The sequence below is a fragment of the Acinonyx jubatus genome, chromosome C1 (assembly GCF_027475565.1).
Source record: "Acinonyx jubatus isolate Ajub_Pintada_27869175 chromosome C1, VMU_Ajub_asm_v1.0, whole genome shotgun sequence".
In the NCBI taxonomy this organism is placed as follows: Eukaryota; Metazoa; Chordata; class Mammalia; order Carnivora; family Felidae; genus Acinonyx; species Acinonyx jubatus.
Genome location: NC_069381.1, coordinates 167,829,504 through 167,837,789, shown reverse-complemented (window position 1 = coordinate 167,837,789; position 8,286 = coordinate 167,829,504). Strand labels below are relative to the sequence as shown.

The following is an 8,286-nucleotide window of genomic DNA, read 5'->3' as shown; positions in this document are numbered from 1 at the left end:
GTTTTCATAAATTTCAATGTTCATTTTATGTTTTTGCTGCCCAACCAAGTCTAAAGGGAAAAAATGAGCACTAGAACTTTTGGTATAGTTCATCTAAAATTTGTTTTGGTGTTTTGCTTTCTTAACAGGGCTATAGTTACCATTTAGGACTGGGCAAATGCAGCAACACTGACCTTGGCAAAAACTTTTTTTTAAGAAGTTGAGAATTTTGGAACATTTTCAAAACATTACACTAAGGAATCTTTAATTGGTAGCAGTAAAGTTTTGTTTAAGCTTAGCCATTTGATATTTTATGTTTATCTGAAAAAAACTGCCTAGTGTGTGGCTGCCAAAGAGCATTAAATGCACACAATAAGTTAAATTTGTGATTCAGTATGCCATCTTGAAACAAAATGGCAACCTGGGAGAATTTTCAAGTCAATGTAACATTTTATGGGTTTCTGAAAATATTTAATGTGAGTTATTATAGAGTCTATTTTATTTTTATTGTTTATTTATTTTAAAATGTTTTATCTTTTTTTTTTTTTTTTTTGAGGTCGAGAGAGAGAGGGCCAAGTGAACAAGAGGCAGAGAGAGAGAAGCGGGGCTCACCCGAAGCAGGGCTCGCATTTTACCTGAAGCAGGGCATGAGCTCATCTCAGGTGGGCCTCTAGCTCATGAACCATGAGATCATGACCTGAGCCGAAGTTAGATGCTTAATGACTGAGCCACCCATATGCCCCTAGAGTCTTCTGTTTTAGACTGGTGTACTAATCAAACTGTAATGGAAAGTCTAAGTCTAAAGCTTTTCTACTTAGTTTATTTTAAATCAAATGGATTTAAAATTTGTTGGTGGATATTCATAAATTGGAAGAACTTAAATTAAACATTAAAAATCCTCTTTAGAATAGAATGGAATGCCTTTCTAAAGAGTTGTGTTTTGCTCATGTTTAATCCAATTTCAAAGCCTCCTGTCTTCTTATCAAGCTGTGCTGCACAGATACAGGCCATAGGCAGATCTTGGCTATAGTTGATGGCATTATCACAAGTGTAGACTATCATGGCTTTCCTAGAGGCCCTAATAATGAGACACTGAATCTAATTCTAACCTTATGGTACCTCATTTGTCAAATCAGGGCAATCTAATCAGAGTTGGAAAGAGGGAAAGATGTGTTGATAAATCTCTGATGAAACTCGCTCAGAAGGTTCTTCCCTCTCCCTGCTCCTGTAAGCTGATTCTGAACCTTAAATGGTTTCTCTGCATGTCTTAATGATCTGTTTTTTCTCTTTCCTCTTTCTCCCCTAAATTATTGTTATCAATAAAACAATTAATATGCACTTCTGATCCAGTAGAGTGATTTAAGTTACATAAATATAATTGAGTTTTCTTATAATTAAAAAGGATTAAAAAGCCCCAACAACCAGATAAGTCAAAATTCTATTGTATTCAGTCTGGTTTTTTGTTTTTATTTAGTCAAATTTGTTTGTTAATATATAGATTCAATCGTAAGGATGGGTAAATAGTTTCTGTTTTCTAAGTGCTTAAAATATTGATCTAAAAATACAATTGAGTATGTAGATATAAGTATATGTGTGTATGTATAGTGAGAGAAGGAGATAGAGGAGGGGAGAAGGAGAGGAAGGAAGGGAGAGAGAGGGGAGAGAAAGGGAGAGGGATGAAGAGGTAGAGAGAGAGAGACAGAGAGAGAGAGAGATTGAACCTTTGGTTTGGTGAGGGAGTAGCGTTTGAAGGTCACAGGTGAAGTTATGCATCATTCAATAGAATATTTGCAAATGTAAATAATTTCTAGGCCATGTCTGCTCTTGAGTACACAGATACATTTTGAAGTTTTTAATTTCATTTTTCTTCTCTGTTCCTCTGTATTTTCCTCTTTATTAGTTTGAAAGTTACACTTGTAGTGGTTACCTTAGATACTTTGAAGGACAAATTTAACCTAATACAATCTAATGTTAATAATTAGGCAATCAAATAATCCTTCCAAACAATAAAGGATTTTAAAATGCCTTAGCATTGATCGCCACACCTTTTGGAATAACATACTATTGTTATCCAGTAAATAGATACCTATGTGTGGACATTCTTTAAAAAAAAAGAAAAGAAAAGAAATTGGTACAGATCGGTTGAGGTTCAACAGATGTAAATTTTTATAAACAATTTATAAAGTAGTTAATAATGGAAGTGTACAAGAATTTTTAGCCCTAAGGCATCCATATTTTGTAACCATTCCATCATGTGAGAACATATTTATGTCCTGACTCGAGTCTTGGCTCACAGGCTCCTGTGAACATACTCAGAATTCATTACTTTTATCAGTGAAGAGTTGCCAATAAAACAAACAGGAGAATCTTGGTGACAGCACATGATAAACCTGGTAGGATACATGGCAGATAATAAGCAGATTCACACAGAAGCTTCCTGGTTTTCATAGATATTGCCTCAGAAACGTATATTATTTAATGGCTTTAGCTACAGTACATATCAGGTTACTGAATAGCACTCATACCTTAAAAAGGTACAACATTGGGGCGCCTGGGTGGCGCAGTCGGTTAAGCGTCCGACTTCAGCCAGGTCACGATCTCGCGGTCCGTGAGTTCGAGCCCCGCGTCAGGCTCTGGGCTGATGGCTCAGAGCCTGGAGCCTGTTTCCGATTCTGTGTCTCCCTCTCTCTCTGCCCCTCCCCCGTTCATGCTCTGTCTCTCTCTGTCCCAAAAATAAACGTTGAAAAAAAAAAAGGTACAACACAATTTTGGCCTTATGGAAACATACAATATGCTAAAAGCACCTTCAGTCCTAGGTTTTCTGGCCGGGGGGGTGGGGGGTAGTGGGTGGTTATTTAGCACACCATCTGTTCCATCTTATATTTATGTAATACTTAATCTCCAGGGCATTTTTGTTTATAGATAGGCGAAGAACAGGCAATATGAGAGAAAAATTGGTGGGACGGTCATGGCAAACAAGAGAAAAATGAAAATGGTAAGAATTGAAAGATTGGTAAACAGTATATCATCTGTGACTTATTGATTCTTTGTAATCCTATTTATAAATCAATTATAATATTATTTAAAAAACAATAATATTAATAAAAGTAGTACTTTGGCATCAAAACATCTCTTCGGAATTGTGTCCTTTTTGGTGGTATATCACTGAGGTACCACACAGAGGTCCCATTACTGTCCATATTATAGGGGAACTAGATTCCAGTGGCATAAAGTTGTCCCTGAGGCCAATGGAGTGAAATTAGACTTCAAGTAAATCTTGAAGGAGTCCAATAAACAAACCCCTACCTTATCACTTCAAATTAGGAATCCAGTTGGAAAATAAGTTACAGCAGAGAAACTAATGAATGTTATTACTAACACAGTTGATAGGGGAATGTGGCTTTAGGTGTATGGCTAACAGGGCTTGCTAATTTTTGACTCCAGGATTAATAAGAATTAAATACCCAGTCACAGGAATGCTGGACCCCCTCAGGCTTTCCCTCCAGTGGCTGAGCCCCCTGGGGCCACCTGGAGAAGAGTGGAAGAGCTTCCCAGGAGAAGGGAAAAGCCTGAAGCACTCTTTGCTCAAATTCATAGGTCAGGAAAATGGCTCCTCTGCTCAGGTTCCTCCCATGATTTTCCATCCTGGGGAGACAAGTGGACATCTCCTCCTCTCTGACAAAATATCTTCTTGTTTCCCTACTAGCATTAAGTTTGTCCCCAGCACCCTAGCAACCTGTTCCTTTGCTCTTTCCTTTGCTCTCTTTCCCTTCCTGGGATGAAGGGGGTAGTTTTACACTGTATTGATCATGGTTAGCCAACAAACATTTTTTTCTGCATTTTTTTCCTCATAACTTAGTTCAATTATGTATCACAGTCTTGGAGATATAACATTAACAGTATACCCATTTAAGATGTGAAAATGGGAACATGCATTTTACCTATTTTGAGATCTATATATGAAATGACACAAATCGTAATGATCTATATTCAAGAAAGAAAAATTCTCTTTGTACATTGGTTGAAAACATGGAATGTGTGAATGCCTAAGGAACATTACATTTGTTAAAACTATAGAATAAGTTTATTTATATACAGAACCTAGAGATTTGTTTTCCTAGTAGCAATAGCTAGATAGAAGCAATTGATTGGCTATCTATTTGGGTAATTTTTTCTTTTCTAAATCTGCTTGAATTCTGTTTGATGTAAAGTAGTTTCTTGGTTGCCTTGGTTCCTTTGTTATAATCTAACTATGAATTGAGTGTTACAATTTTAGAGTTTTCTGTTTGATTCTTCTTAAATACTTCAGGGAAAACCATAGCCGGTTGTTGACCACATTCTTCAAAGAAAAACAAGTTCTAAGCCAAAATACATAGCAGATGTAAAGCGCTGCTAAGTTCCCCACCTAATCCTTCACTAGAAATGATATTTGTAACACTAGGCAGCACACTGAGTTATTGATGCAGTGCTGAGTGACAGAGAGTTCCCTGTGGCCTGTGCAAACCTGGCAATTAGGGTCTTACAGATACTTCTGTTAACATTTTTTTACATCTAGATGAGAAAATGCAATTTCCTGCAAAGAAAAACATGTCCATGGATGATGTGGGGAAAGAAAAAGAAACAGAAAATATGGACCTATAATTTGGTAAAATGAAACATTAAATGTCACCTGCAGGACAAATAATGTACACACTTAGAGTATTATTATATGCAAAGTGACTAAATAAATACATACACCAACGTGAAAATATGTGTCAGTGAAATGTAAGCAGTTTTTCAAAAGCTGTTTGTATGCATTATCAAAAATGACAAATTGATCATTTTCTATCTGCCCATTCTTTCTAAACCTCACCTCCCAGGGCCTTTGTCTTCCACGTGAAGTGTAGGACCTGTCTGAAGAAAAGAATGAAATTTGTGGCTTGGTTTGCAAGGTGGAGTCATCTAAACTCTTGGAGGAGAAAGGTATTCTTTCAACAGTAACTTAATTTTTAAGAGAACAATTTCAGGACTTTACCAACTTCTACCCAAAACATTCTTTAGATCTAGTATAACTCTCTTGCCATAACATACTGTTGTAACTTAGTCTTCCCTCAGTTAAGATACAGGGCTGACCATTTATGGTTCTTTCCATTTTGTAGAGAAAAATTTTATCAGAATGCGAGTTTTATTACGGTCCTGACTTTGCTTTGTTTATTGTGCTATTTATTCCACCTAAAACTATCTGGAACTTAGAAGGCCAACAACAAGTGTTCAATAAATGAATGGATGAATTATCTCCTCCAGGGTAACAATATTCTTTAAGGTTTTTCCAGAGATTATATTCCATCACTTCCCCCCTGCCACATCTCAAAAAAAAGAAACATTTCATGTTTCTTCTGAATCCTGTCCAGTTTGGTTCAACTGGGCACAGATTTTTAGACCTTAATAGCTATGTTGTCATTGTGTTAATCACCATCATCATTATTGTAATAAAAAACATGAAAACATTTATATTGTTTATAACAGTATAAACGGATGTCAATGGACACCTGCCTCCAAGGCCCTCTTGAAGAACTATAAACTGTTTTCATTCAAAGCAGATTATATTATGCTCACAAGTTAAAATCACTTTAGTTTCGAATTTGGTGAGAAAGGAAATCTAAGAAAAGGGATGCTATTTTTTACTGTTGCAAAATATTTAAAAAATTCAAAATGTTTTTGTTTGGCAGTTACTAGTGAAAAGTCAAAATCTGAGCTTCCATCAGAAAAGAAGGCAGATTTACAGAAATTCTGTACTTAGGAAATACCTGGATGGCCTTAACTGATCTTCATGTGTGTTGTTGTTTTCGTAACTTTGCCAGGCTTTTATTTTTGGCAGGACCAAGAGATGTCTAATTTTTTGTCCCTATCTCCCTTTTCACCTCAGATGGAATAATTGAGTGATGTTAACTCTATGTAAGATCTTTCCCTGATTCTCTCTCTGGGAAACTTTCCCAAGTACCACGTTGCCTGTTATAGAACACGTATCTAGGGGGAAGGGAGTGGTTTCCCAGAAGACCTATGTGCAAAATCCTATCAAATCCTAAACCTCATCAGGTCAAGCAAGGAATTGGAGAGGCTCTCACTTCTCTGTCACTTTAATAATGTACATGATCAGATTGATAGCAAATACTGAGAATCAAAATAACACATTACTTATTATTAACTATAGTTCTTAAATATTTTCTATATAGCCTTAGAATCTTATTTCTTATAAGGATATAAGTAAAAACAAGTTTTTATTTAGAGATAGAAGGTATAATTATCTCCTAGAATTATTCCAGAGACTATCCTACATCATAATGTTATAATAAGTAGTGGGTATAACCAGATGCTTTTCCTTTGGGTTCAAAACATTATTTGCCATTGTGTTCAATTAATAACATATCAGCCATACACTCAAGGCAGGATTTGAAAATTATAATCTTCCTGTCTTGCCTTATTATTTCTGAGAGGTTGCTCAAAGAAGATAGGCTTTACACAACGTTTCCTAAATAAAACCAATCTTGGTGTTAAGGTCTTCACTAATTATCATCAGAATGAACCAGGATATCAAGAGAATCAGTAGAATAGAACTGAGAATCCAGAATGATCCTTTACATTTACATTCACTTGATTTTTGATAGAGATGTCAAGACAATGAAATGGGGAAGGAATAATCTTTTCTGCAAATTGTGCTGAGACAACTAGATAAGCACATGCAAAAGAATGGAGTTGGACCTCTTCCTCACACTGCACAAAAACTAGCTCAAAATGGATCATAGCTCTAAGCACAACAGCAAAAACTATAAAATTTTTAGAAGAAAGCAGAAGATTAAATCTTTGTGATTTTGGGTTACTCAAAGCCTTCTTAGATATAACAATAGAAAGCACAAGGGGCAAAAGAAAAAAAAATTGAACTTCATCAATATTGAAAACTTTTGTGCTTCAAAGAGAACTGTTAAGCAAATGAAAAGACAAACCATAGAATGGAAAAGATATTTGTAAATCATCTATCTGATAAGGGACTTGTGTCTAGACTATATAAAGAACTCCTACAACTCAAAACAAAACACAACACAACAAAACAAAACAAGCAAAATCATCAAGGACAAACAACCCAATTAAAAAATGCAAAGAATCTGAATTGAGATTTCCCCAGACATGATATATAAATAGCAAATAAGCACTTGAAAAGATGCTTACTATGAATAGTCGTTAAGAAAATACACATTGAAATCACAATGAGATGTCATTTCACACTCATGAGGATTGTGATAATAAAAAAGACAGACATTTATAGTAAGTGTTGACAAAGATGTGGGGAAATTGGAACCTTTTACATTGCTGGTAGGAATGCAAAATGGTATAGTGACTTGGAAAAGAGTTTGGCGGTTCCTCAAAAAGTTAAACATAAAGTTATTTATGATCCAGCAATTTAGTTGACTCCTAAGTATATACCCAATAGAAATGAAAACATAGATCCACACAAAAATGTGTGCACAAATATTACAGCAGCATTATTCATAATAGCTCAAAAGTGTAAAAAAAAAAAAAACAGATGCCCATCAGCTGATGGATATTTGGATTTTTCCCCCCTTTTGGCTACAATATAGATGAACCTAAGAACATTATAGGAGGTGGAAGAAGCCAGTCGCAAAGAACTCATATTGCATGATTCCATTTCTATGGACGTGCATATATATGTCTAAAACAGGCAAATCTATAAATACAGAATGTAGATTAGTTGTTATCTAGGGCTGAAGGGATTAAGGGGAAATGAGAAGTGACTGCTAATGGGTATGGTTCCTTTTATGGATTCATGGTGTTACATAACTCTGTGAATGAGCTAAGAACCACTGGATTGTAGGCTTTAAAAGAGTAAAGCTTTTATATTTTATATAAATTATATCTTAACACAACTGTTATTAAAAATAGATACCTGAGGAATGTCATGCAGTTTAGTAGGTAGAGTATTTATATGAAATAAAAGCATACCAAACTTCTCCTCGTGGGTGCTGCGTCTAGGGAAGGAGCAACTTCTCACGTAGAGCGATGCAGTGCTAAGTGGAAATGTTCAGGCTTTGCAGCTGGATTGTCTGAATCGGAATCCTGCTATGACCTCTGATGAAGTCGTAAGTTCTTGGGGAAATGATTCCCTCTGTGGCTCAGCTTCCTCATTCATAAAATGGGAGTAACAATGTTCCTGTGTTATAGAGCTGTTATGATGATTGAATGAGTTAGATGCTTTAATCGTGCCTGGCATATCGTGAATCATAATAGATGCTGTATAAGTGTTTGTTATTATGA

The 8,286-nt window shown here is 35.7% G+C and overlaps 1 protein-coding gene across 1 annotated transcript in view; it reads left to right on the top strand.

Annotated features, from left to right (window-relative positions):
* Nucleotides 1–4,855: 4,855 nt before the first annotated feature.
* FRZB (frizzled related protein) overlaps nt 4,856–8,286 on the top strand; it is a 41,770-nt gene continuing 38,339 nt past the window's right edge. The window contains exon 1 of the mRNA XM_015086920.3: nt 4,856–4,941. The gene's annotated coding sequence lies outside the window, so the exon portion shown is untranslated. The remainder of the gene's footprint in view (nt 4,942–8,286) is intronic.